This window comes from Brassica oleracea, chromosome C4, assembly GCF_000695525.1.
Source record: "Brassica oleracea var. oleracea cultivar TO1000 chromosome C4, BOL, whole genome shotgun sequence".
In the NCBI taxonomy this organism is placed as follows: Eukaryota; Viridiplantae; Streptophyta; class Magnoliopsida; order Brassicales; family Brassicaceae; genus Brassica; species Brassica oleracea.
Window position 1 is genome coordinate 2,753,703 of NC_027751.1, and position 3,633 is coordinate 2,757,335.

Here is a 3,633-nt window from a genome sequence, read left to right on the forward strand (position 1 = left end):
CTACATTTGTATTAATATATGTTAAACTCTCTTTCATGGTACATGAGCATCATTTAATTTTTTTATAAATTAATTTAGTAAAATTTCATATACTCCATAAATTGATGGACTAACCCATTATAAAATCACTATTTTCTAAAGAAATGAAGACAACAACGGTTCTAAACCAATTTTACCATCACCATATATTAGTACATGAGGAAACTATAAATTAAAGCAATATTGTTATATTTTTTTAATTTTTTTCAACATCTATGTGTTAATGAAAATATTGAGTTTTACGTTAAACGCTCTATATATTGAAGCCTAAACATTTTAGTGTTGTTTTAAAATTTCTAACCACATTCTACATTTGTATTAATGTATTTTAAACTCTCTTTCATGGTATATGAGAATCGTTATAATTTTTTATTAATTAATTTAGTAAAACTTCATAACACTTCAAAAAAATAAGTGGAATAACCACTATAAAATAACTATTTTCTTGAAAAACGGAGACAGCAAAGGCTCCATACCTATTTTAACATAATCATATGTGAGTACAGTATACAACTATGCATTAAAACAATATTGTCATATTTTTTGAAATTTTCTCAAAATTTATGTGTAATCCGTACAAAAATAATGAATTTTGGTAAATGCTTTATATACTGAACCTTATAATCTTTAGTGTTTTTTTTAATTTTAAACCACATTCTACATTTGTATTAATGTATGTTAAACTCTCTTTCATGGTACATGAGCATCGTTTAATCTTTTTATAAATTAATTTAGTATAATTTCATATACTCCCTAAATTAGGGGACTAACCATTATAAAATCGCTATTCTCTAGAGAAATAAAGACAACAAAGGTTTCAAACCTCTTTGACCATAACCATATATTAGTAGAAGAGGAAACACTATGCATTAAAGCAATATTGTTATATTTTTTTAATTTTTCTCAAAATCTATGTGTTAACCCTTACGAAAATATTGAGTTTTACGTTAAACACTCTATATACCGAAGCCTAAAATTTTTATTGTTGTTTTTAAATTTCTAACCACATTCTACATTTGTATTAGTGTTTGTTAAACTCTCTTTCATGGTATATGGGAATCGTTATAATTTTTTATCAATTAATTTAGTAAAATATCATAATACTCCCAAATCAATGGAATAACCACTATAAAGTCGTTATGTTCTTTAAAAATGAAGACAACAGAGGCTCCAAACCTCTTTCAACATCATCGTATGTTAGTGCATGATGCAACTATGCATTAAAACCAAATTTTCATATTTTTTGAAATTTTCTCAAAATCAATGCGTTAACCCCTACAAAAATATTGAATTTTAGTAAATGCTTTATATACTGAAGCTTATAATCTTTAGTGTTGTTTTAAAATTTCTAACCACATTCTACATTTGTATTAATATATGCTAAATTCTCTTTCATGGTGCATGAACATCGTTCAATTTTTTTATAAGTTAATTCAGTAAAACTTCATATACTCCCTAAATTAGTGGACTAACTATTATAAAAACGCTATTCTCTAGAGAAATAAAAACAACAAAGGTTCTAAACCTCTTTGACCATCACCATATATTACTATAGTAGGCAAATATGCATTAAAGCAATATTGTTATATTTTTTGAATTTTTCTCACAATCTAGGTGTTAACCCTACAAAAATATTGAGTTTTATGGTAAACACTCTATATACTGAAGCCTAAAATTTTTAGTGTTGTTTTAAAATTTCTAACCATATTCTAAATTTGTATTAAAGTATTTTAAACTCTCTTTCATGTTATATGAGAATATTTATAATTTTTTATCAATTAATTTAGTAAAACTTCATAATATTCCCTAAATCGGTGGAATAACCACTATAAATTCGTTATTTTTTTAAAAAACAAAGACAAAAAAGGCTCCAAAAACCTCTTTCAACGTCATCATATATTATTGCATGATGCAACTATGCATTAAAATAATATTCTCATATTTTTTAAAATATTTTCCAAATCTATTTAATAACCCTACAAAAATATTGAATTTTGGTAAATGCTTTATATACTGAAGCCTATAATCTTTAGTGTTGTTTTAAAATTTCTAACCACATTCTACATTTGTATTAATGTATGTTAAGCTATCTTTTATGGTGCATAAGCATCATTCAATTTTTTTATAAGTTAATTTAGTAAAACTTCTATACTCCCTAAATTAGTGGACTAACCATTATAAAATCGTTATTCTCTAAAGAAATTGAGACAACAAAGGTTCCAAACCTTTTTGACCTTCATCATATATTAGTACAGTAGGCAATTATGCATTAAAGCAATATTTTTATATTTTTCTCAAAATTTATGTGTTAACTAACCCCTACAAAAATATTGAATTTTACGTTAAACGCTTTATATACTGAAGCATAAACTTTTTAGTGTTGTTTTAAAAATTCTAACCATATTTTTAATTTGTATTAATGTATTTTAAACTCTCTTTTGTGGTATATGGGAATCGTTCAATTTTTTTATCAATTAATTAGTAAAACTACATAATACTATCTTAATTAGTGGAATAATCATCGTTATTTTCTTGAAAAACGGACACAACAAAGGCTATAAACCTCTTTCAACATCATCATATATTAGTGTAGGATGCAACTATGCATTAAAAAAATTTTGTCATATTTTTTGAATTTTTCTCAAAAGCTATGTATTAACCTCTACAAAAATATTGAATTTTGGTAAATGATTTATATACTGAACCCTATAATTTTTAGTGTTGTTTTAAAATTTCTAAACACATTCTACATTTGTATTAATGTATGCTAAACTCTCATACAAGGTACATGAGTATCGTTCAATTTTTTATAAATTAATTTAGTAAAATTTCATATACTCCCTAAATTAGTGAACTAACAATTATTATATCGATATTCTCTAAAGAAATAGAGACAACAAAGGTTCCAAACCTCTTTGACCATCACCGTATATTAGTACAAGATGACACTATGCATTGAAGCAATATTATTATATTTTTTGAATTTTGTTTCAAAATCTAGGTGTTAACCCCAATATAAATATTGAGTTTTATATTAAACGCTTTATATACTGAAGCCTAAACTTAGTGTTGTTTTAAAATTTCTAACCACATTCTATATTTGTATTAATGTTTGTTAACCTCTCTTTCATGTTATATGGGAATTGTTATAATTTTTTTATCAATTAATTTAGTAAAACTTCATAATATTCCTAAATCGGTGGAATAGCCTCTATAAAATCGTTATTTTCTTGAAAAACAGAGGCAACAAAGGCTCCAAGCCTATTTCGAAATCATCATATGTTAGTGCATGATGCAAATATGCATCAAAACAATATTTTCATATTTTTTGAAATTTTGTCAAAATCTATGTGTAAATGTTTTATACACTGAACCATATAATCTTTAGTATTGTTTTAAAATTTCAAACCACATTCTAAATTTCTATTAATGTATGCTAAACTCTCTTTAACGGTACATGAGCATCGTTAAATTTTTTAATAAATTAATTTAGTAAAATTTCATATACTCCCTAAATTAGTGGACTAACCATTATGAAATCGTTATTCTCTAAAGAAATGGAGACAACAAAGGTTCCAAACCTCTTTGACCATC